We start from the raw sequence: 25,787 nt of genomic DNA on the forward strand, positions 1-25,787 counted from the left end.
AAGGGGCTTGCAGTATTTTGCCTGCTAAGAAGTAGTGCCTATGGGGAACTCAGGCAAATGGATCCTGGACAATAGTAGCAGCTGAGGTCCATCTTAGTGTAATTGATCTCTTGCATAACTGCTTTTCCTACCACCTGGTTGTGGTTGTTTTCATGAACTCACTAGGCAAGCACTAGGCTGGCTGCAGGAGGATTTATGACTTGATCTCTGATTTGAGCCATCTCTCCAGTGATTATTAAGAGCCTTTACATTTTGATTTGTTTGATTTGGTAGTAGCAGGATTCTGGTGAGGAATTTTTTAGGGTATGGCACCATTGTAAGAGGTTCATTCAAATAGCCATTCCTTTTTTTTCCCCCCTCCCAAATAGCCATTCCTTAAATCTTTCCTTGGTTTTTCCTCTGATCTTTTCCTTCAAGGCCATTCATCATGGCACAGAGAAGGGAAGGATTGTAGGCTGTCTAGCCACTCCAAGAAGTGTCTACTACAGAAGTAATAATGTGGTCTGCAAGTTCCCAAAATTTAATAATATTTTCTAAAAGTTTTCAAAATGTTTTTGTCTTAATTAGATTCAGGTCTTTTCCCATTTAGATTTCATGCTGTACGGTTTCTCAGCCATAAAGACTTTATTTTAAAATTTGTTTTTATTTTGGTTTATAGAATGCTAAAACACAATATATCCTTTGTGAAGGCATGTGTGTATGTATATATGTATGTATATGTGCATACACACACACACACACATATCTGAGCATAGGAAGTGTTTATAAAATGCATACCAGAATTTTATGATTGATTATCTTTGGGGCATGGGTTAGGAGAAAAGAAGATTAAGTGTTGTGGAGAGCAACTTTTATTGTTTTACTTCAAAAAATGTGTACTACTTGACATTTCATATTCTGTTGAGGATGCACCTTTATTAATATGAAAATGTTGGCATAAAATTTTTGTTTCTTATAGTTAACGTTAGAGAGTTTTAGGATGATTTAAGGACTAATAAGCAGTACTTATATATAAAGCTATCTGTGCTGTCAACAAAAGTGTTGTTGTGGTTTTTAATTTTTTTTTTTAGCCTGTTTGGGAGTTAGATGCTTCTTGAAAGTCACTGCATAAATTAGTTTTTCATGTATTTACACTAAAGTTGAATTGGCTTTTCTCATCAACATAAAGTTTTTATTTAAAACTATAATTAACAGGGGCACCTGGGTGGCTCAGTTGGTTGAGCGACTGACTCTTGATTTTGGCTCGGGTCATGATCTCATAGTTTCGGAGATTGAGCTCTGTGCTGGCAGTGCAGAGCCTGCTTGGGATTCTCTCTCTCCCCTCTCTCTGTACCTCCCCTTGCTCGCTCGCTCTCTCTCTCAAAATAAACTTTAAAAATACAAAATAAAACTGTAATTAACAAAAAGTATAATATATCTTACTCTGAAATGTCTATAATTCAGAGGTCAAGTTGCAATAAAGAATTGCAGGAAGGAGGCTTTCAACATGTTATTCTCTCTTCTAATTTTAGGTTTTGTGTCAGGTATCTGATAGGGACCCAATGCTATGAAGAGCTCTAAACTAGAAGTAAAAGGATGTACTTTCCAGTTTTTAGTATGTGCGGGCCGGATTGTATCATCGTTAGACTATTCAGTAGTTGACAATGATTTTGTCACCTCCCAAAAAGCAGTCAATTATATCTTTTTTTTAAAAAAATAAACATTCCTTCAAGTATATTTAGAGAAAAATGAACAAATTTTAAGTGAATTTTCTGTATATGAACTTTTAAATGTCCTATTTTTAAAAATGAAAGGCTAGCCACAAGCCAGGAAAAATATTTGCAAAGCATATAGCTGGCAGAGGATTTGAACCAAAATATCTTAAGAACTCTCACTATTTGATAATAAGACAAAGAACCCTGTCAAAAAATAGACAAAGGGTTTGCACCAGAGATATATGAATGGCCAATACATCCCACATAGAAAGATACTCAGCATCACTAGTCATCAAGGAAATGCAGATTTAAACCATAGGGTGATACTATTACACACACACTAGCATGGCTAGGAATAAAGTCTGATAATGTTAGAATTGGTGAAGATTTGGAGCAACTAGGAGTTTCCTTTCATACATTGCTGGTGAAATGGTATAGCCACTTTAGCAAACAATTGAGGAGTTTCTTATAAAGTTAAACATATTCTCTATGAACTCTTAAGTTACATTCCTAGGTATACATGCAAGAGAAATGAAAGCTTATGTCCACAAAAAGCTAATGTTCCTAGTATTATTCAAAATGGTTCTAATTTGCTTTTAATGAATAGTTAACAATATTGAACAACCTTTCATGTGTTTCTTTGCTATGCCTATATCTGTCTTTTTAAGAAGTATTGACATCTTTAACTCTTAAAAAAATTTTTTTTAATGTTTATTTACTTTTGAGGGAGAGAGACAGAGCGTGAGTAGGAGAAGGGCAGAGAGAGAGAGAGAGGGAGACACAGAATCTGAAACAGGCTCCCCGCTCTGAACTGTCAGCACAGAGCCCAACGCTGGACTCAACTCACAAACCTCAAGATCATGACCTGAGCCTAAGTCTGATGCTTAACCAACTGAGCCAACCCAGGTGCCCCTCTTTAGCTCTTTTTAAAATTAGGTTGCTTATTTTATTATTGAGCCATAAGAGTTTTTAATATATTTTGGATCTAATTGTCTTTTTTTGTGGTGCATATTTTATGAATACTTTCTCCAAGTTTGTGGATTTATCTCTTTTCTAAAAAACAAACAAACAGTTTATTTACTTATTTTAAGTAAACTGTACCCCCATTGGGGAGCTCAGACTCCACTGACTGACCCAGCCAGTCACCCTGAATTTGCTTCTCTTTTCTTTTTTTATGTTTATTTATATTTGAGAGAGAGAGAGACAGAGCACAAGCCAGGGAGGGCAGAGAGAGAGGGAGGCACAGAATCTGAAGCAGGTTTCAGACTCTGCTGTTAGCACAGAGCCCGACACAGGGCTCGAACTCAAACACTGTGAGTGAGATCATGACCTGAGTAGAAGTCAGATGCTTAACCGACTGAGCCACCCAGGCACCCCTATTTCATTTTTAAAACCATGTGTTTTGAAGAGAGAAGTTTTGACAACAGAGAGAAACACTGACAACAGCGTTTCCTTTTGTGGTTTGTGCTGAGAAATTCAGGGAATTCTGTTCAGAGAATTCTGTGCCTAACCGAAAGTCAACATTATTTAGCACTGTTTTCTTCTAGAAGTTTTATAGTTTACATTTTGCATTTTGATCTATGCTTCATTTTGAGTTAAATTTTGGATATGTTCTGATGTATGGGCTGGTTGAGATTCTTTTGTTTTGGTTTTGGTTTTTGTATATGGATACAGGTGCCCTAGCACCATTTGGTGAAAAGTTGTCTTTTTCTCCATTGAATTGCTTGACATCTTTGTCAAAAATCAGTAGACAACACGTGTGCATCTATTTTTGGAATTTCTGTTCTTTTCCGTTAATGTAGGTGTCTGTCCTGTCATCAGTACTACATTGTCTTGATTACTGTAGCTTTAGAGTAAGTCTTGAAATCAAGTAATATGAGTACTCCGACTTTCTTGTTTGTTTTGAAATTGTTTTGGCTTCTAGTTTCCTTGCTTATCTGTGTAAAGCTTAGAATAATCCTGTCAGTTAAAAAAAAAAAAAAAAGTACTAGAATTCAGATGCAGATTGCGTTAAATTCATAGATAAATTTGAAGAGAAGTGATAACTATGTTGAGTCTCCAGATCTGTGAACATGTTATATCTCTCTTTACTCTGGTCATCTTTGATTTATCTCATCAGTGTTTTGTAGTGTTCAGAGTACAGATCTTAACACACAGTGTGTTAGATTTATCCCCAAGTATTTCATGTTTTTTGGTTGCTGTTATAAATGACAGTATGTATATATGTAATTTTTACTTGATATGTGGAAATATGATCTTTATATATTGAATTTTGTATACTACAACCTTGCTAAATTCCCTTATTAAATCTAGTAGGGTTTTTGTAGATTCTTTGGGGTTTTCTATATAGTCATGTTGCGTGGGAAAAAGTTTTATTTCTTCCTTTGTAATGTATGCTTTTTATTTCTTTTCTATACCTGGTAGCACTGGCTAGGACTTCCAATATAATGTTAAAGACAGAAAGCATTCATAATTTCACCTTTAAATAGGTATTTGCTGTGTTTGTTTTAAGGATGACAATTATCAGGTTAGGTTGCATTCTGTTACTAGGTTAGTAAGAGTTTTTAAAATCATGAATGGATGATTTTGTCAAATGCTTATTTTGTACTGAGATTATCATATGTTTTTTCTTCTTTATTCAGTTGATATAATGAATTATATTAATTTTTCAACTGTTGAGCCAGCCTTGTATTTCCAGGATAAACTCAACTTGGTCATGATGTGATATTTCTATTATATATTGCTAATATTTTGTTCAAATTTTTTGCATCTGTCTTCACAAAGGATATCAGATTTCTAGTCTCTCTTTTTTTAATGTCTTTGTTTGGTTTTGGCATTAAGAAATTATTGGTCTCATACCATGTTTTGGGAAGAGCTTCCTCCAGTCTGGTTTGAGCTGGTTAGAGTAAACACACATATATAGTTTGATATCTTTTGATTTAAGAAACAGGTGAGGGGTTTTATATAGATATAGATATAGATAGAGATATAGATACAGATATAGATATAGATATATGCATGCTCAACTTTGCAAAGGTAGGGGTGGTTGGAAGCCATGGGACCAAAGATTTATGGGAGAGAATGACCCTCCTCAAGGTATATCTTAAAAAAAAATGTTTATTTATTTTTGAAAAAGAGAATCCCAAGCACTCCTTGTACTGTCAGAGCAGAGCCTGACACCAAGCTCGATGCCACGAATCATGAGACCATGATCTGAGCCAAAATCAAGAGTCAGATACTCAACCAACTGAACCATCCAGGCACCCCCAAAGTGTATCTTTTTATATATTGACTTTTCAAAACAAAGCATGTTATCTTCCATATTCAAAGTAAGATAGGGATGGGAAAAATCTTAAACTATTAAAATAAATGAACCTGTCTGTATTTTAATCTAGTGCTATGCCTATATTGTAAGGGAAGAATGAGTCTAAATGATTCATTAACACAGTATTTGACTATTTACCCTCAACTTGGGTGGAGGAAGAGGGAGGGATTGCAAACAAATCTTGAACTCTTTCTACTAGAGTTTATTTTTGTAGTGACATAGGCAAAGCAGCTCTGGGTCATTTTTAGGTGTATCATGCATTGGCTAAATATTTAGGTTATTGGAGCCAGGGCCTGAGGATGGAGGGACGTGCAAATATGGAAAGGGGAAAGGCAGAAATTAATCCTGTGGAGATGGATTGAAATTAAAGGTATTAATGTGAAGTCATTATTTTTGCAACTAGTATGTATATGTGTGCACAAATGTGTATCTACGTGTGGCATGTATGTACACATATATTTGTATGCGTATGTGTGTGTATATGTATATACACATATATATGTATATATACACATATATATATGTGTATATACACATATATCTGTATACATACGTGTATATATACATATGTACATATACATATATACATATACATATATATATATATATATGCATTTGTATATTTCCTGGTAACTCCAGCAAAAAGGCTGAGAAGAAAAGAACAATGAGAACACTTAATTCCCAAATCTTGGTCTGTACCACTGTTCCCAGCACAGAGGAACCAGAGATCTTCAGAGAATTGGCTGATTGCAGGTCGGGGTACATACCAGGGGACCTGTATCCTTTTCTTTTTTTATGTACTAGAAAATAATTTTTTTTTTTTTTAAATGGGAGCATTTCATAAGAAGCCTGTTGGGTTTCCTACTGGTTCCTTCAGTCTGTATTAATTTAATCATAAATAAGTATAATAATTAATTATGAACCAGTAGAAATAGGAATCATTATTCATAGTAAATAAACTGATAAATGAATAAGTAGAGAAGGGAGGTCTCTTGCTTACAGTAGAATTCTAAGTTCTAGAGCTGGAAAATCGTCAATTTGCAGCCATTATAGTAAAGATAAGACAGGGCAAGAAATAACAAAATCGAGGGGGCATGTTGATGAGGTGAAGGTTATTTCCATGGTATTAAAGTGTCTTCCAACAAATGACTTATTATTTGCAAGGTACAAAATTAGGTTTATACGTTGGTGACAACAACGTGGGGCAAATGACTACCATGTGATTTCAGATATGACATCCTGAGGGGACATACCATCATCTGTGTGGTAATCTGGCCCAAACTGCATAACCTGAATCTCATCATGAGGAAACATTAGACAGACTCAACTGAGGAGCATTCTACTTAGAGGAGGGAGGGGCACCTGGGTGGCTCAGTTAAGTGTCCAACTCTGGATTTTGGCTCAGGTCATGATCTCATGATTTATGGGATCAAGCCATCCTTCCTTGGGCTCTGCACTGACAGCATGGAGCCTGCTTGGGATTCTCTCTCTCCTCCTCTCTCTGCCCCACCCCTGTGTGTACATGCACATGCACATGCTCTCTTTCTCAAAAATTAAAACATTTTAAAAAGTGGGGGATGGAGCTGTGTTCTTCCAAAAATTGAATGTCATAAAAGACAGGGCAATGTTCTGTATTAAAGAAGGCTTAAGAGAGATAATCACTAACTGCACCACCTGACCCTATACTGGATGGGGGGAAAATACTATAAAAGGATAGTATTGAAGGACCCATTGAAAAAATTGGGGATGTGGATACTAGAGAAAATAAAAACATTGTAACACTGTTCAAATTACTGAAGATTACTCTGGTTATAAAAGAGAATATCTCTATTCTTAGGAAATGCATAGTGAGTCAATGGAGCAAAGGGCTGTGATGTTATATAATTTATCTTCGGTTTGTTTAGAGGAAAAATAGTGTGAGTGTGTGTGTCCGTGTGAATGGAAAGGAAGTGCAAGAGAATCCATGAGCACAGACGATAAAACAAAGAGGGTAACATTAACAATTGGTGACTTTAGGCATAGTGGTGGTTTTTAATTCTTATATTTGCAGCTTTTATGTAAGTCTGAAATTATTTCCAAACCACATATTTAAAACACTTAAAAATATCTGCCCTTTATTTTTAGAGTTTCTTTATTTATAAAGAGTATGGTTCTTTGTCTGGAACCAGTTTGGAATGAACATTTTTGTAATATTTTCCTGTGTGTTGGTGTTGTGCCTCTGCCAGCCAACCATTGTTGAATATGACAGCAGTTAGTGGAAAATAAGTGTCACTGTGTGGACAGCTAGAATTTAAGACCTGATTTGGGGAGGGGAACTATTTACTACAGTGATTACTTTAATTTTCTAGAAGTATTGGCTACAATGCCTATTGAAGTCTTTCGAGTTGTTATCACTTAACTGTTGAAATACTAGAATGATTATTTTACATCAAAAATCTATTGCCCCTGATTAGATATTCTTGTTTTGTAAACTCAGGAAGATTGTAATTTTTAGCCTAAGAGTGTAATTACTTATTTGTTCGTTAAAAAAATGTTTATTGAATGCCTACTGTGTGCCATAACCCTTTCTAGGCATTGAAGGTATAGCACCAAACAAAACAAAGCTCTTGCCCTTGTGGGTTTTATGTTTTTGTGGGAGGATATAGACAAACAGGAAAGAAGTGAAATAAATTTATGTTAGTAACATTGGAGAAAAATAGGTAGATTAGGGATGCTGGGAGTAAAATTGTTACAGTTTTAAAAAGAGTGGACAGGAAAGATTTAGTTCAGGAGACAAATATTTGCGCAAAGATCTGAAGATAGTGTAGGAGTGAGGCATGTAGAGATAATCATCTCCTGGAAAAGCATTTGGGCAGAGAGAATAGCAAGTGTAAAGGCTCTGAGGCAGGAGTATGTCTAGCGTGAATACGGAATTGCAAGGAGGTCAGTAGGAAATGAGGTCAGAGGTAATAGGGGCCGAATTATGTAGGTTCTTTTTATGCTATTTTAAAGATTGTGGCATTTACTCTGGGATGAGAAGCCATTAGGAGATTTTGGGCACAGATGTTACATTGTATGAGTTATGTAAGATTATCAGGATCACTCTGACTGCTTTGATGAGAAAGGACTGAAGTGGGGCAAGGGTAGATGTTGGGAGGCCAGTTACTAAACTATGGGAAAAATCCAAGTGACAGATGATACTTATTCTGGTTAAAGTCTTTAGATGATGGGAGGTGGTCAGAATCTGGATGCATTTTGTAGACAGAGTCAGTACAGTTTGCTATTGGATGGAGAAAGGGTAAATACTTGAACTTTAGTGATTAGTGAGAAGAGGAGAAGGAAGCCAAGGAGGTGAGGAGAGACCAGTGAGATAGGATGAAACCAGGAGAAACTTTGTTCTAGAAGCCAGATAGAGAAGATATCAGGGTTTGATGAGTCATACCAGTTGGCTGTAGATAGGTCAAGAAAGATGAGAACTTGGATTCAATAATAATATGTAGGTGACCTTCAAGTTCAATGGCATATTGGGGAGCAAAAGTCTCATTAGAATGTGTTCAATTTGAATTGAAGAATCTTGGAAACAGAGTATGGTCATCTCTTTTGTGACCTTTTGCAAAAAAGGAATCAGAGAAACTAGCCAGAAACTAGAGAGGTGATGGTAGGTTCAAAGGTTCCTTGTTATTGTTTGTTTTCTAATGATTGGAAATACACACACACACACACACACACACACACACACACATACACACACACACAAATGGTTTGCTTCATAATATGGAGGAAATTAGGAAATTGATGATGGAGAGGAGAGAATTGGGCCTTACTAGAGCAATGTTCTTGAAAGGTAGGGGCATGATATCTATTTTCAAAGTGGAGGAGATATACTTTTTGACCCAAAAAGTTCAAGCATAGTAGAAGAGTAAATATGTAGATTTTGGTGAGTGGGTAAGTGTGGTTCTAGAAGTTCTCTTCTGATTGCTTATATATATATATATATATATATATATATATATATATATATACATATATATATATATATATATATATATATATATATATACATATATATATATATATATATATATATGTATATATATATAGGAATCAAGGACAACATGTAGAGTAACTCAGATCCTAGGTGGCTTTTGATTTTTTTTTCTTGAATGATGCAGATTAGGTGATCTGCCAGGAGTCCTGAGAAGCAACAGGAGGGCTGTAGCCATGCTTGTTAAATTTTTTTTTTTTTTTTGAGACATTTAGGTTTTTGTTACTCTTCAGTCTAATTGGTTTGTATAACACTTAGGAAGAGATTATAAAAAAAATTTTTTTCTTAATTTTTTTAAATGTTTATTTATTTTTGACAGAGAGAGAGAGAGAGAGACAGAGCATGAGTGGGGGAGGGGCAGAGAGAGAGGGAGACACAGAATCTGAAGCAGGCTCCAGGCTCTGAGCTGTCAGCACAGAGCCTGATGCGGGGCTCGAACTCACAGAGAACGAGATCATGACCTGAGCCGAAGTCAGACACTCAACCAACTGAACCACCCAGGCTCCCCTAAAAATTTTTTTTAATCTTTTTATTTTTCAGAGAGACAGAGCATGAGCAGGGGAGGGGCAGAGAGAGGGAGACACAGAATCTGAAACAGGCTCCAGGCTCTGAGCTGTCAGCACAGAGCCCGACGCGGGGCTCGAACTCACAGACCGCGAGATCATGACCTGAGCCGAAGTCAGACGCTTAACCGACTGAGCCACCCAGGCGCTCCGGGCAGGGATTCTTAAAACACTTTTGGGGCTCTGGAAAAATTTTTTTCCCATTGATCTTCGAGCCAAAAAGTATGAATATAAGGTCCTTAGAATTTTCATTAAATTATAGGCTCTTAAAGACATATTTAAGCCAAGGAGGTAAAGCTAATTGTCTAGTCAAGTCTGGAATCTCTGTGGTCTTCTGAATTATATAATTTAATTTGGAAATTCAGTTTTCATACCTGTGTGCATATTCACGTATTCAAACTCAACCTGTTGACAATATAGCTGACTTATTCTAAATTAGAGGCAACCAGAGCATGAAATAAAAATGTGTAAAATGTCAAAGTCAAAATAAGAACTCTGCCTAAAGTGTGATTTATTTATTTTACTTGAGAGAGAAAGACCCAGGGGAGTGCGTGCGTACCCAGGCAGTGGAGGGGAAGAGGGAGAGAGAGAGAGGGAGAGGAAAGGAGAGAAAGAAAAAGAAAGAAAAGAAAAAAGAAAAGAAAGAGAAAATATTAAGCAGGTTCTATGTTCAGCACAAGCCCATTGCAGCACTTGATCCCACCACCAGGGGGTCATGACTTGAGCTGAAATCAAAAATTGGGCGCCACCCAGGTGCCCCTAAAGTGTGATTTAAATTGTGATTTGGGTAAACCTGATATTTGAAATTATATTGCATTTTGCAGTTAGAATGCATTGAAATCATGTCAAAGCATTTACCCTTGGTGAATTTATATTAAAATATTAAAGTGGGTAAAGCCAAATAATCATCAAAGATGCTAAAATTTCTAGGAAATAATAAGTAAAGGCAGACAGCCGAGGAAGAATTGGCAAAATGTCTGAATAGGCATTTCATAAAAGAGGAAATGTGAATTAGCCAATAAATCTGAAGAAATGCTCAGTATCTTTCATCAACAGGAAAATGCAAAGTTAGGCCACAATTCTATGCCATTTTACACCCCAAAATTAACTTAGCATTACTAAGTATTGGATGTGGTTCAGTATGAACTACCTGTTGCTGTTGGGATTATAAATTCCTAAACACACTTTGGGGAAAGTAAAAATTGGCATCTTCATGAAAAATTGAACATAGACGTATTCATCAACTACTAGGCAGAAACTTAAGAGAAACTTTGGCACACGGGCCATAGGAGATGCCTATGAGAACTTTTGTAACAGAAATGCTCATAATAGGAAAAAAATCTTGGGAGAAGAATAAGATACTATTGTAAAGAAAATGGATAATTCACTTATGATATATTTATACAATGCAGAATTATTCTACAGTAAAAGGAATGAGCTACAACTGATGCAGCAACTGGATGAATCTTTAAAACGTAATACTGAATGAAAAAGTCAAACCGAGAAGACCGGAGCTATTTAATACCATTTTCACAGAATTCAACAGCAAACGAAATGAAACCCTATGTTGTTGGGGGATATATACATATGTTTTAAATCTTTTAAAAAATCAAGTAACGATAAAATATAGCCTAGCAGTTGCAGCAGACAGAAGGGATGAGAGAGGTGGGGGCATGGATTTGGGGGGAGCCAGTCAGGAAAACATTACCATTAACTTCTATTTAGATTCTCCAGTGGGGGGAGGAGCAGGTACCTGGGTGTTCCCTCTATTATTGTCCTTTGAATTTAAAACATGTTACAAGGGGCGCCTGGGTGGCTCAGTCGGTTAAGCGTCCGACTTCGGCTGAGGTCACAGTCTCACGGTCCGGTCCGTGAGTTCGAGGTCGCGTCGGGCTCTGGACTGATGGCTCAGAGCCTGGAGCCTGCTTCCAATTCTGTGTCTCCCTCTCTCTCTGCCCTCCCCCGTTCATGCTCTGTCTCTCTCTGTCTCAAAAATAAATGTTAAAAAAAAAATTAAAAAATAAATAAAATAAAATATGTTACAAATAACTCTTGTAGTAACAATAAGTTAGAAAGTAGGGGAAGCATATTCTGAAGTCACAGTTTAGAAGACACGTCATCACTTCTGCTTATTCCCTTACTGCCACTTGAATTCCTAATGTCACTCAGTTTTATACCAGAGGTATCTTCTTTTATTAGTCTTTTATCTGATTAAGCCTGTGTCTGCCATTTGTCAAGCCACTCAGGAACTACTTGTTGGATGAATAACTGAATGAATGACTTGGGAAAATAATTCAGGATTTTTCTTAGAAACTACTTAAGAGGGAGATTTTGAAAAATACTTTTCCTTCCACTACTGGCTGGGTGAGATGGACAGCAAAACTAGGTTATTATAGCAGACACTTTTGAATGATAATGGACTGTATATTTGAAGGCAGTATTTCTTTTTTTTTTTTAAGTAAAACTCTTTTAATTTTTTAAAAGTAATCTCTGAGATCAGGAGTCACACACTCTACCTACCGAGTCAACAAGGTGTTCTTTGAAGGCAGTATTTCTGGTTATGTTTTAACTATTGTAATATGATCAGAGAGATTAACAAATACATGACAAAAACAAATAGTTGATCAGAACAGCAGACAGAAAGCCCATGGGAATTAGTCCAAGCTCCTCAGTTTTGAATAAAGTCACTTTGGGACTAAAGAAATAATTGATTAAGATCATAGAATTTGTTGAGAACAGAGTTAGGAAAGACCAGAACCTAGATCTCATGATTCATATACTAGGATTTTCATATTGAAATACTGAATGGTAAATAAAATATTTTTTTCAGACTTTTTGTTTTGTTTTTTAAAGTAATCTCTGTACCCAGTGTGGAGCTTGAACATATAACTCAGAGATGAAGAGTTATCTCTCATGCTCTGTCGACTGAGCCAGCCAGGCACCCCAAATAAAACAAACATTTGAATGTCCTGTAGAAGGCATGCTTAACAACTTAAGCGTGGGTTATAACCATTAAGTAGGAAGCAGTGTTTTCTGATTTTAAGTTAGGGCAAACTACAGTTAGCTTCAGATACTTGACAAATATACCTAGAGAACTAACAAGAATTTTTTGCTTTTTTGGCTCATAAAAGCAAAAAAAAGAGTGTGATCTGTGATGTACAAATGAACACTGGACAGGAAATGGGGAAGAATTAGGTTCTGAACCTGGCCCTGCCACTAAGTAACTGTGTTGTCATTGATTCTTTGCATAATTTTTCCTGGTCTTAGTAGATGGTTTAGAGAGACCAGATTTAAATGACTATATTTTTTGTGGACAGATTTTATCTGTCTTAAATAAGTCATTGTCATGTGTTCCATTATTAAATCATTGGCCACAAATAAGGAGACAAAGAGGGAATCAGTTGAAAATGAATGACTCATTATGCCAATACATATTCTGAAAATAATTTTTTTTTTTTTTTTTTTTCTTACATCACAGGTATAATACTTCTCCACATCTGCTTCAGGAAGAAAGTGCCTGCCATTCCTATTGTTTCTACGCAGGTTCATGCCAGCCCAGAACGGAGAATCAGGTCAGTTTTAGGATTGTTTTGTCTGTCGAATAAGGAGCCAAGAGCAAGAATCATGATAGTCTTTCTTGCATCATTGTATTGTAGCAAGACCACTGAACTCTGCCCCAGAAGAGCTGGGTTTCAAGCCTTCTTTCCCATTGATGGCTGGGTAAGCTTAGGCAAACCTTTCCTGAATGGCTTGTAGTTTTCTGTACCCCTCCCCCCCACCAAAAAGGATATATTAGAATAAATTATCTTCAGTTTCAATTATAGCTTTAAAGCATTGTTACTTTTATTGTAGGTACCTACATAGAATAAAATCGTATTGTTAAAACATCATTTTCATTCTTTTTTTCCCCTGGAAAAATCTAGTTGTAAGCACAAGCTTTGGAACTCTAACCTATTGTATTGTAGTTCCTTGGAGTGACTAGTTTAAATGATGAGCTACGTTGTAAGGGACTCGAGAGTATTCTTGCTATCTGGTTGCCTTAGTTTTAGTATTTTACTTTGCTTTATTGTTACTGAAACATTTTTTACATGAGGTTATTAGTCCTTCAATAATGTTCTTCAGCTTTAGAGAGGATACCTTTTTGACCATGTTAGTTCTCTATTGATTGTACGTGACACAATTCAAATATCTTTTTTTTTTTTTTTTTTTTTTTTCAACGTTTTTAATTTATTTTTGGGACAGAGAGAGACAGAGCATGAACGGGGGAGGGGCAGAGAGAGAGAGGGAGACACAGAATCGGAAACAGGCTCCAGGCTCCGAGCCATCAGCCCAGAGCCTGACGCGGGGCTCGAACTCACGGACCGCGAGATCGTGACCTGGCTGAAGTCGGACGCTTAACCGACTGCGCCACCCAGGCGCCCCGACACAATTCAAATATCTTAAACAGAAAGGGGAAGTTATCAGGCTTTTGGATATATCCCAGGGGATACCAAAAGCTCTGGGGACATGGAAATGCAGCTGGGCTGTACAAGAAGAACCCAGAAACCAAAGACAGTCAGGTTTCCCTCACACTGTCAGTGTGGCGCTTCTCCTGTGCGTCTGTGTCACTATCTTTGGAGAACTGGCTTTCTTCATGTTTCCATTCCTTGTCATGGGAAGCATGGTTTTCACCACTTCCCTACATTCTGTATTTTAAACTTCAAACTCCCAAAGAAAGGCTAACGAACGCTTAAGTACCCTATCCCAGATTTCCCAGAACAGACTCTGATTCTTTAGTCAGGTGTCCCTAAGCAAGTTGTGCTTTGGGGCAGGGTCATTTTAAAACTTGGCAATGGCTATCTTCCCATCTTTGTTTCAAAGCCTGTTGTCCAAAAAGGATCTGATTTATTCCTACTACAATACACGTGGCTAATAATAGAGGCTTACCCTTTCTAGGAGTATTTGTATTTCAGTTGGGATCAAACAGTAAGCTGTATTTCCAAAACTGTGTAGAAGTGAAAATGTGAGTTCTAGTAGATAAAAATGATTAATATAGATGAAAGAAAAACATTAGGGATTGAAAGGCAGTATTTTAGGGTTTGGAGATGGAAGAAAATGAGTAACCCATGTTTGTATACTTAGAGGAGTGCAGATAGATAATCACATATTTTTTTTAGCTTATTTTGAGAAAGAGTATGAGCCAGTGCACAGCTCAAGCAGGGGAGGGGCCGAGAGAGAGAGGGAGAGAGAAAAATCCCAAGCAGGCTCCACACTGTCAGTGCAGAGCCCAATTCGGAGCTCGAACTGACAAACTCTTGAGATCCTGACCTGAGCCGAAATCAAGAGTCAGATGCTTAACCAACTGAGCTACCCAGGTGCCCTGCACATATATATTTCTAAGGTTGCAGTGGTACAAAATTTAATACAGCAAGTAAAAGAAAAGCTTTTCTATTTAACTTTCTGAAAACAAGATTTGAAGGTAAGGGAAAGGACCATTAGGTTTAGTCTCAGCTCAACTATTAACTATGATTTTGCCTAAATCACTTATTCTTTGTGCACCTCAGTTTACTGAATCTGGGCCACTTACCAGCTGCATGACCTTAACTTCAAGACATCAGTTTTCTTCATCTTAAAAATGGAATTGGTGATAGTGATACCTCACAGGTTTCTTGTGAGGAATTACTATATGTTAAGTGTACAGAAAAGCTCCTGGCACATCAGCAGTATCACTTTTTGAAATGAGTGGATTAAATTACAGGATTGTTGGAGTCCCAGGTAACTTAAAAAAAAATAAAAAGAAATCTGTGGTCTAAGATATTTCTGATACGACCAACATCTTTTTTTCAGAATTAAGACTTAGAAGCCTTGGCCATCTACTTGAGCCCTGTGTTAAGGCTAGTTTTGGTACTGCCAACAAAAGTTATTTTGAATTAAGTGTAGGTATTAGTTTTCTATGGCTACATGTATTAATTTGTTAGGGCTGCTGTAGCAAATTACTACAAACTGGATAACTTAAGCAACAGAAATTTATCTTTTAATGTTTATTTATTTTGAGAGAGAGAGAGAGAGAGAGAGAGCATGCAAGTTGGGTAAGGCCAGAGAAAAAGGGAGAGAGAGAATCCCAAAAATCCCAAGAGCCGATGCAGGGCTCGAACTTAGAAAACCGTGAGATCGTGACCTGAGCTGAAGTCAAGAGTCGGACGCTTAACTGACTGAGTCACCCAGGAGCCCCAATTTATTTATTTTTAAAAGTTTATATGTTTATTTTGAGAGAGAGAGAGAGAGAGAGAGAAATTAGGGGAAGGGCAGAGAGAGGGAGAGAGAGAGAATCCCAAGCAGGCTCCCTGCTGTTGGCAAACCATAAGATCATGACCTGAGCCAAAATCGAGAGTCAGACGCTTAACTGACTGAGCCACCTAGGTGCCCCGAGACATATATTGAGAGAGTTTAAGAAGTTCAAGGAATTGAACTCCATACAGTATGAAAAGTGCGGATATATTTAACGTGAAGATTAAAATACAAATTTTTAATTTTTTATAATTAGAAAAAAATGCAAGTTGAAAATTAAAATAGCATTACAAATTAGACTATTGGGATTTTAAATTTTAATTCAGTTTTTCTTTATTTCAAGAAATGATACCCTAAGTTTGGGACTTAGAAATCATTTTTTATATGAATTTTTTTAAGTTTATTTATTTTGGGGGGAGAGTGTGCACATGCAGTGTGCTCTGCACCAACAGCACAGATGTGGGGTTCCACCTCACTAACCGTGAGATCATGACCTGAGCCGAAATCAAGAGTTGGATGCTTAACCACCTGCACGATCCAGGTGCCCCAGAAATAGAAATCATTTTTATCACACTTTATATCCCCTTTTGTGATACTTTTTTTTCCGCCTTAGAGTTTTGGTTTATTGTCTAGAGCTAGAGGTTTCTATGACTTCCATCTCTGAGTTGTTTTTGACCACAAGTATCCCTTATTTGACTCTTGTTTTGAGGACAGTTTGTGTATTGATCTTTATTGATAGTGTGATTAAAAATATTGCATAATGGGTGCCTGGGTGGCTCAGTCGGTTAAGCCTCTGACTTCAGCTCAGGTCACGATCTCACAGTTCATGAGTTCGAGCCCCATGTCAGGCTCAGTGCTGACGGCTCAGAGCCTGGAGCCTGCTTCGGATTCTGTGTCTCCCTCTCTCTCTGCCCCTCTCCCGCTCGTGCTCTGTCTCTCTCAAAAATACACATTAAAAAATTTAAAAAAAATATATTGTATAAAGATTTAAAAGCAGATATTAGTGAGAACTGCAGTGTAGTACATGTTTTGGTTAAGGCACCAAACTCAGTCATATTTCCAGGTTTCAGTCATGGTGTCGTTGCTTACAGCTCTTTGTCCTAGTACATATTTCTTAATTTCTCTTCTTATTTCCTATCTGTAAACTGAGTGTACTAATAGTATTTAATAGAAGTATCATAAGGGTTAAACAAGGTAATGCTTACAAAGTCCTTAACGCTGTACCTGGCACATTGTAAGTAAAAGCTAAATTTATGTTAGCTCCCATTCATTGTTGCAAACAATGGCCTTAAATCATTTTTATCTCTGAGTTTTTTAAGATTAGAATATCAACAAAACAGTGTTCTGCCGAGGAAAATGCAAAAACCTTCGTGTTTAGTTGATTACACAGTTCATTAGCATATTGGCTTTATTTTTGAAAGGCAGAATAGAGTTTGCCTAAAAGGATATGAGTTTAGAGCCATTGCTTAAATTATTGACTAAGAAAGGCAGGAAGGGATTGGAGAAATAAGTGTGCTGTTTTTGCTGTAGGTCTCAAGAGCTTTTTTGTAGTCCCCAAATACATACGTATGTGGTATAATGTATCTGTAACACAAGGATGTCAACTTTTCATTTTCGTTTTCTTCTTAAACTTTTACCACTAGCCACTCCTCCCCCCTCCCCCTTTTTTTTGTTCTGTTTTGACCTGGGGGAAAGGAGTGGGAGAAGGGATGTCCATTCCCTTTACAGTTTTATACAGGACTTGTCATTGCTGGTCTTCTTACCTGTGGTAGGATTGCCCCTTGCTCCTGTTTTATGAAGATCTCTGCTAATAAGGCACCATTAGGTGTATTGATGTGGTTGTGAGTTGACTGTGGCCACTTAGGAACATCCTAAGAAAGCTAAACTCCAGGGTGCTTGGGTGGCAAAGTTGGGTAAGCATCCAACTTCCACTCAGGTCATGATCTCACGTTTCTGTTCGTGAGTTCAAGCCCGGCATCAGGCTCTGTTGCTGTCAGTGCAGATGGTGCTTTGGATTCTCTGTCTCCCCCTCTCTCTGCCCCTCCCCCGGCCCTGCAAGCTAAATTCCTTCTCCCTGTAGAAGAAGGATCTATGCCTAAATTGAGGGAAATGTGGAATTAAGAGGAAGTCTCCTGTTCACATACATTGTGGTCCTAATTTGGTGTCAGCTTTACATTGTCTGAGCACATTTTTGTGTGTGTTTTATTTAAATGAAAATGAAGAAGGCCACTGCTCTCCTTAGGAGTTTGTAATTTGGAAGTGTTATACAACAAATGATATAGAAAGAAGAGAGGAAACAGGAGAAGATCTGAAGTATAATCTCTCAAGCTGGTTTATTATTTTCTTTGTGTGTGGTGGAGGAGGAACCTCAAAAAGCCTAGCCTAAAATTATTTTTGGAAAGTAAAGATCCAGTATGTTTTGATGGAATCAAGGATAGTTATGACTATGTCTATATGCTGAAGTAGAAAGTGAGTTAAAGAATGGTTCCAAAACATATAGAGAAGGAAGGACACATTCTTTTTTTTTTCTTCAATTTTTAAAGTATCTTGATTTTTAAAATAAACATTCAGATACTTAGTTCTTTTTTACCGCTCCAAAGAGCTGAAATAATTTATAATGGTCTGTGCTCTCTCCCTTCCATTTTTCCTCCTTCCCTTCTTAGTATCTGTCCCCATAATTTTTGACCTTTCAGTTTGGATCTTTTATATTTGGTCTTACTGCATGTTTTGTAGGAAGCAAATCACATTGTCATGTGTTCATAATGCAAGAGTTGTTTTCCTCCTTACGGTATCTCTAGCTCTTTCTTAACTATGTAATTGCCTCGTCCAAAAAAAAAAAAAATGTTTCAAAAAGCCCCATAGGGATGAATTTTTGAAGTTATCTCAGAACCAGTCATGGTTCAAAACGCAAACTTTTTGGGATCAGAGGCTAAGATTTGGTTTATTTTTTAAAATCTTTTAATGTCAAAAAAAATCTTTTCAAATATTTTTACCTTCTTCCAACATCAGTAGATTAGCCTGATGCTTTGCTGTATCTAAGTGGGTATTCAGGAATAAGGGCTTCCTTTTAGGGTCAGAGGTTGTTGAAGGAAAGCTTTTACAAAATCTTAGGAAAAGGCAAGCTGTCCCCCATTAAAGAACAGTTCTTAGTTTACTGGTGCAGAGGCCATGTGATAGAATTAAGTTTTTTATGTGGGCTTAAATTTATCTCTCCTGTTTTTTTTATTTTTAAAATACATATTATATATATATAATATATCTATATATTATTTCTTTATTCATTTCAAGGAAGAGTGTGCACAAACACAAGCGGGGGAAGGACAGAGGGAGAGGGAGAGAGAATCTCAAGCCATCTCCACACCTAGCATTGAGCCCACCGGGCTTAGCGCTGAGCCCAGGGGCTCAGTCTCACGACTGTAAGATTATGACCTGAGCTGAAATCAAGAGTCAGATGCTTAACTGATTGAACCACCCAGGCACCCTGTCTCCCCTGGTTTTTTGATCAGTTTTATGTTTTTCATTTCCTATGCCTGCTAAAGAATTCTTATTCAAGGAATTCACTTTTATAATATCATAGGTAGGGACACCTGGGTGGCTCAGTCGGTTAAAGCTGCTGACTTTGGCTCAGGTCATGATCTCACCGTCTGTGAGTTCGAGCCCCATGTCAGGCTCTGTGCTGTCACTTCAGAGCCTGGAGCTTGCTTTGGGTTCTGTGTCTCCCTTGCTCTCTGCCCCTCCCCCACTCACACTCTGTCTCTATCAAAAAATGAATAAACATTAAAAAAATATATATGTAATATCATAGGTAAATGAAATCCACCCGTTCCCTTGAATAATAGTTAATGATAATAGATAATAATATTAATAGCAGTGTACATTTACTGTTTCCTAGGTTTTTCATGTATTACATCATTTATTCTTCACCACAATCTTGTGAGATTAATTCTATTATTTTACTAATTTTTATGCTGTTAGAAACAGGCACTAGAAGTACTTGCCCACAGTCACAGGATGAGGTAATGGCAGAGCCATGATTCAAACCTAGGAATCTGTCTCCAGGGTCAGGCATTCACCTGCTCTGCTGTCCTGCTTCTCTTATACATGAGGAATGACATCACTTATTTCTTTTCTGTAAAAGAATGTGAAACATTCTTCTTACATCTGAATTTATGTTTGAAGACAGTAGCCTGTGAATATTCATTATATTAAACGTGAGTTTCAGGTATTTAATTATACTGTTAAGAAAGTAAGAAAACGTATACTAATAAAAAATGTTTGGAGCAGAATGATTTATTCTGTCTTCTCAGGTGACCCTGTGTAAGGTTAGTATTCTATTTTCAGGAAGAATCTATTGATTTGTGAGTAATTGAATCCCAGGCTTTGCTATATCCCCATTATATTTTTGATATTTAGTTTGCTATTTTGTTTCCTTTGGAAGTTCTGTACCCACATAGATGTCTATAACTTTGTTTTGTTTTGCTTTGTTTTAGAAAATAATTTTGAGAATAATTACCCTGATACCAAATACTGTACAGTTCAAGCACAAGAAGTACAGAACTGAAGAACTGAGTGTTTTTGTCACTTGTCTCCATTTCTTTTTCTGGAGTTGCTTATATTCTTGTTTTGTGTCTCTCTGCCAAATGGTTTCCTTTGCTTTCTTAATTAGTGTATAGTGGTCAGTTGTGGGTGTTAAGTTTGGCTAGCTCTTGGCCCCCAATAGCTAATTATCTTGGTTATCACATTCTAAATTCTAACTTGCTAGGAAAGAAACTCCATGAGAAAATTTTTGAGATTTTAAGTTTTATTATGTTTTAAGTTTATTGATTTGAATAAGCTCTTTGCTTTTTCTTATCTTTATGGGTATTGAGATTTTGTGGCAGTCTTATTTTCCATAGCTCCTAGTTTGTAAATCTGGAATGGGAGTGTAGTTGAAGTCTAAGGTTTTTTTTATTTTGTTTTGTTATTTTGAGAGAGCACAAGCAAGAGAGAGGCAGCAGGGGGAGAGAAAGAGGGAGAAAGAATAAATCTCAAGCAGGCTTCATACCCAGCACAGAACCCAACACGGGGCTCAATCTAACAACTGTGAGACCATGACCTGAGCCAAAATCAAGAGATGGACGCTTAACTGACTGAGCCACCCAGGTGCCCCTGGTCTAATTTAATGGTGGAAAATGGTCTCTGAATTCAGTGAATGAATATTTTAGTCATATGATAACTGTAGTTTCAAGAATCATATGTCCTAAAAATATTTTTTAAAGTTTTACTTATTTAAGTGATCTCTACACCCAGTGTGGGACTCGAACTCACAACCCTGAGACAAAGAGTCACACATTTTTCCAACTGAGCCAGCCAGGTGCCCCAGGTCCTAAAAGTATTTAAACAGTGCCCTCTGTGATGTGTATTCCAGCGAAAAATGTGGTGCTGTCAGCCATTTTTTTTTTTTTTTTTTAAGGTTCATTACACTCCTTTCTGCATGTTTTGCCAAAGAGCTGGGCCTCTGAGAGTGGTAGGATCTTTCAAGAATAAAAAACTATCTATCACAGAATTAGAAAGGAAAAGAATATCTATGAGATTGTGTAAGGTACATACAAATAATTCACAGATTATGAAAATATACTTTGTTTCATGAACTTTTGTTTACCTCAATATAAGATGTTCTGATGGAGACTGTAAACTACATAGTTTAAGGAAAGAGTTGTGCAGCACCACCACAGATTTTCATCTTTGGTAACATAAGTTTAAAGTACTGGTGATGTAGAATACATTTGTTTATATAGGAAAAAGAAAAGGTTGTAATTTTGTGTATCTTTACAACTAAGATTTATCAGTTAGCATTTTGTAGACCAATGGGAAATTTCTTATTTCTGCTCTTTCGAAAAAAACAAGAAATCTAGAAACAGGTGGAGATTTCTCAGTGGTTTTATCCCTCTCCTTTTAGACCAGAGTTTGCATTTTGAAAATTTTAAACCTACAGAAAAGTTTAATAGAAACTATAGTGTACATCCAAATACTTTCAACCTTGACTCAATAATTGCCAGTGTTTTGCCACATACATTGTCATTGTGTTTATATACATTTCAGGGTGGAGAGGTGGCATTGCTGAACCATTTGAAAGTAATTTCAGCCATCATAATACTTCACCTGTAAGTACTTCAGCGTGTGCCTCCTAGAAATAAGGACATTCCTCTGTGTGACCATTATATTTTTCTCATGGGTTAACAAAATAACAATAATTCAGTACTGTCATGTTAAATCCAGTCCCTATCCAAATTCTCCAGTTATCCCCAAGATTTCTTTTACAGATCTTTTCAAACAACAATGTAGTTAAGGTCCACATATTACACTTGCTTATATCTCTCTACTCTTTAAAAATCCAAATTAGTTTCTCCTTTCTCTTCTTCTTCTTCTTTTTTTTAATGATAGTGACCTTTTTAAGAGAGTCCAGAACAATATTTTTGTAGCAATCCACATTCTGCATTTATTCCTTTCTGGTGCCTGTCTAGTGAAACTGGAAAATAATTCCTGTCATAGAGCAGGAAGCCACATGAGATACATATGATAAAATTTATAGGGGAATTGAATAGTGACTAGAAGTAGTTATTACTGGGTTGAGGTTAGCAAATGAGAATAAGGAAGGTTTCTTTCAGGTTAATGGAGCAGAAGTTGGGAAAAGAACAAGAAAAGAAAGAGGTTAAAGGCAATAAAGGGAATTCATATGACACCAAGGGATAGTAGCAGGCAATTTACTTGGTAAAGAGAGGAGAGGGTTGTGGAATCATAGTACCCAGTACCTAGAGGGATAGATGCTTGTTGTGTTTTGGCTGAGTAGTTGAATGAATGAAAAAGTCTTTGAATTTTCTGCACTGACTGTAGAGAGGCATAGTGAGCCCAGGTCAACTTGGCTGCTATTAGAAAAACAAATGAGGTTGTGTGCATTAGAGCTTTTGTATGTTACGAGGTTTTCTATGGAAGTAAAGGGGTATATTAATATATTGTACTGCTTCTTGCAAATTTCTAAGGGAAAATTTGGAGTCATGATTTTATGCCTTGCCTGTATCTATATGTATTAGAATAATTGTATAGATATCATAAGTGAGAAAGCTTCAGTTTTATAACTTTTGTATGCAATATATATGTATAAAATATACAGTTTTATATGTAGTTACATGTTGATGCCTTGAACTGAAAAATTAAAGAATCTACAAAATGAAAGTGGTAAAAACATGGTTCTGTGTTTGTTTATAAATATTTTTAGTACTCATAGAATATACTTTGATGATGAATAATATTGCTTTCAAGTAACTTCTGATAAAATGTCAGATGTTCACAAAGACATAAGTAACTTTGATTATGTTCAATTTGCTTTTCAATTAGGAAAAATTGAGAGAGGGCTAGTTAATTCTCAAAATATTGATATTTTAATATGAGAGAAATCTGTTTTACTATGAAAACCTAGAGAATAGTCTTTTTTCTCCCTTTTCTTTCCCTTACCTTCACTACTTATCCTTCCCCTACCTTTAATTAGTCTACCCTACCCTTCCTTCTGTTTCCTACCTTTGTCTTTCATTCATTGCTTTTAATGACCTCTACTGTTTCCAGAGGTCTTATCCCGTGTTACTTGTCTAAGATACTGCTTCATAGCAGTTAGTTTATGACTGGGTCCAACAAGACCCTGCAGTTTTTTCATGACTAAGTTTACAATTTTTTTATACTAGCTTTTAAGCCTCTAGGCAGTAATTTTTGCTTATTTGCTTCTTAAGATCCAAAGTAATACATTTTATCAGTGTTGGGATTCTTAAGTTGATCTAGTAAGTGCTTTCCTACCTATGTTCAGGACCAAGTGAGAAATACAGTGTGACATGATCAGATTTGATTTGGGCTTGGGCACTCTGTAGCAGTGTGGAGAGTGGTTTAGAGTGAGGACTGATGGAAGGGGGATCGCTAGTAGGTTGTAGCAGTAAATCTAATGGGAGATGCTAAATTATTTCCTAACCCTATTCACTATTAGAGAAAAAACGACAAATATAAAAGATACTCTTTTATGATATGCTCCCTTTGAGTGTGGGAGTTGAAGGAAAGGAAGGAAATGAACTGAAACCATCAGGTAGTCTAGGTTAACTGCCAAGTTTCTACCTGGATGACTAGTTAACTCTGTTCCTGCTTAGCTGTGTAGAAATTATAGAAGAAAAAATAAAATTTAGGGAGAAAAATAATGTGTTAGATTTTTGAACATAATTTTAAGAATTTCAAACTTGCAGAAAAGTTGCAAAAATAATAAAAAGACCAAAAAAATAATATGAAGACCATCCATGTGCCCTCTGTTCAGATTTACCTGTTAACCTTTTGTCCCAAATGCTTTATTACTCACTTTGTGAATAAATGTTTCTGTGTATATATGTATAAATATACATGCATGTATGTATTCTTCTCATTGAATCATTTTGAAAGTTACATTGAACATATCATAGCCCTTTAGTCCTAAATACCTTAGTGTGGGTTTCCCAAGGATAAGGATAATTATATAGAGCAGTCTTAAAAAACTTTAGTTGATTTAGCATTGCTATATTACTTTAATCTAATCTGCCATTTTCCCATTTTGTCAATTGATCAAATGTGTTTTATAATAAGCAGACTTCTTCCCCTCCAATATGGAATTTAGTCTGTGATCCCATATTGCATAGATGTCATATCTTCAGTATCTCTTAATCTGTAACAGGTCTTCAACTTTTCTTTGTCCTTTATTACATTGTCATTTTCAGAGAACATAGTTATCCCCTTCCCCCCGCCCCCCCAACTTTTTTTCTTTTTAACAGTGTGCCTTAACTTCAGTTTATCTGATGTTTCCTCTTGATAAGATTCAAGTTATGCATTCCTGGATGAAATACTACATAAGGGTTGTGTCTTTCTTAGCACATCATATCTGGAGGTATACAGAGCCCATCTGTTCCTCATTTTGGTACACATTTTGACCACCTGTTTGTTTCATTGTCTGATTCCTTCACTATATAGTTACTATACTCTCTTACAATTAATAAGGAATCTGTGAGGAGATACTTTAAGACAATTACAATACCCTACTCTTCATCCAAATTTCATCCCCTTTGCATAGGGTCTACTGATAACTTGCTTCAACCAATTGTTACTGGTGTGGTTGTTACATGATTTTTTTCCAACTCCAGTACTTCCTCTACTTTTACCAGTGATTACTCAACATTCTATTCAAGTAAGAGCCCTTTTTAAAATCTGTCTATATTGTTTTAATTATTGAACTTCTGGATTCCTGTTTGTTTCTCAGTGATTAATAATTCATTATTGTTCTTAAATATTTTGGTTCTCAAATTGTCCCAAATCTCACCAGTAAGATCCTCTTTCTCCGTGCTGGCTCCTGTATCCTTTTACATTTTTTATTTTTTACTTTTCAAGTACTTCATTATTTTCATCATTAATAAGACTCCTCTTGTATCTTCTCTGTCCCTAGAATGAGTCATTTCTCCTAGGAGTGGGGGTTGGGAAATTATAATAGGAGCCAAGATCTGGATACTTAGTATGTATGTTGCTGCTGGATATCTTTGCTTCTGGGCCCTTTATTAGGGGACCAAGCTAGAAAATATATGTATCTTTATATGTACAAACATATATATGTATATACACATTTGCATGCATGTGCTCACATAACATGGATATATGTTTGAACATGGATATATATTTTAGAAGTATTAGTTCACAGATTTCTCTGTTTTCCCTTTCTGTATAGTGAGAACACTGGCACTTAACAATATCAGCATTTTTATTCATTTACCCTAAATGAGTATCATCTAAAATGATTTCAGAATTGTTTCACCTATACCACCATAAAAACAACCCAAAACAACACCCCACCCTTATAGATAACTAACTTCATTGGTTTCTTGTTT

At 36.4% G+C, this 25,787-nt stretch overlaps 1 protein-coding gene across 12 annotated transcripts in view; it reads left to right on the plus strand.

The window, feature by feature from the left end:
• The window catches only part of WDFY3 (WD repeat and FYVE domain containing 3), a 279,689-nt gene that overhangs the window by 20,884 nt on the left and 233,018 nt on the right, over nucleotides 1-25,787 (plus strand). For 10 of the 12 annotated variants that reach the window (XM_058722008.1, XM_058721996.1, XM_058721995.1 and 7 more), the window contains exon 2: nucleotides 13,085-13,178. The gene's annotated coding sequence lies outside the window, so the exon portion shown is untranslated. Of the gene's footprint in view, nucleotides 1-13,084; nucleotides 13,179-21,325; nucleotides 21,455-25,787 lie in introns of those variants that run through there. The other 2 variants (XM_058721997.1, XM_058721998.1) reach the window with 1 other exon arrangement.

Source organism: Neofelis nebulosa, chromosome 3 (genome assembly GCF_028018385.1).
Source record: "Neofelis nebulosa isolate mNeoNeb1 chromosome 3, mNeoNeb1.pri, whole genome shotgun sequence".
NCBI classification, from domain to species: Eukaryota; Metazoa; Chordata; class Mammalia; order Carnivora; family Felidae; genus Neofelis; species Neofelis nebulosa.